Below are 1,018 nucleotides of genomic sequence, written 5' to 3'. Positions count from 1 at the left end.
GGGACCCGCCGGCCTGAAACTGCCGCCGTGTGGCTCTGGAAGCCCAGCTTCCACACCTGAAATAAAGCAGGCCCCTGGCGCGTGCTGTGTCCCGAGGATCCAGCGTGAGAGCTCATGTAAGGGCTTCGTCGGGCGGCCGGAACCTCAAACAATTCCAACACGTGTCGCGAACCTTCCGAAATTAAGCTTTTTTTAATGAATCACCTGTGGCTAAAAGGCATTACGGTAACTAGCAAATGACGTAGGGGAGCCCACCCCACGCATATTTGTTTCTTGTAGACAGTCTGTGAGTTGTCTGCACAGGGGGGTGCATTTACTTTACAGATTCTGGACGGCCTGAAACTGCTGATTCTTTCAGAACCCACTGGCACACAACTGTCTGCAAATAGTCCTTGATCGTGTATTATTAGACCATTATACTTGTTATCCTGCAAAAGCACTAACTACATGTGCAAGGCCTGACCAGCCATCCTGCTGGTGGGGATCCTGCTTCAGAACATGCCTCACATGACCTGAAACCTCCCTGAAGATGTTCACTGCAGCATCATCTCGATGAAAAGATCATTCTGACAAATGTGGTATAACAGGGACACAGACGAGCAACATTGAAAAGTACAGCAAAATTACGAGGCATTTGGACCGCATTGGATTTGAAGGGAAGGGAGACCATCTGAATAGCAGAAGTGCCGTCTGTAAGACTCAGGGTAAAGTGAGCCGCACGTCAGTTTGGGTCTGCGTGGGTTCTGGTCACTAGCTGATTTTTGAGCTTGTCTGGTGTTCCTGGTGACACTGCCATTGCGACTGGAGGCCACCCCATCCGTGGCAGGGCGCTCTTCTCAGCACTGAGCGGCCGGTGGGTCCCCTCCCCCATAACTGAAAAGCCACCTTCAGCTGGAAGGACGTGGACTCCCGTGGCCACGACCGTGAGCCCCCACAGCCCCCCGGGGCTCATCCACCAAAGACCTGTGCAGGCACAGGGGTCTCTTGAGGCCCCAGCTGCCGCGGCCGTGGCCGCCCG

This window comes from Zalophus californianus, chromosome 1 (assembly GCF_009762305.2).
Source record: "Zalophus californianus isolate mZalCal1 chromosome 1, mZalCal1.pri.v2, whole genome shotgun sequence".
NCBI lineage: Eukaryota > Metazoa > Chordata > Mammalia > Carnivora > Otariidae > Zalophus > Zalophus californianus.
This window is presented reverse-complemented; position numbering follows the sequence as displayed.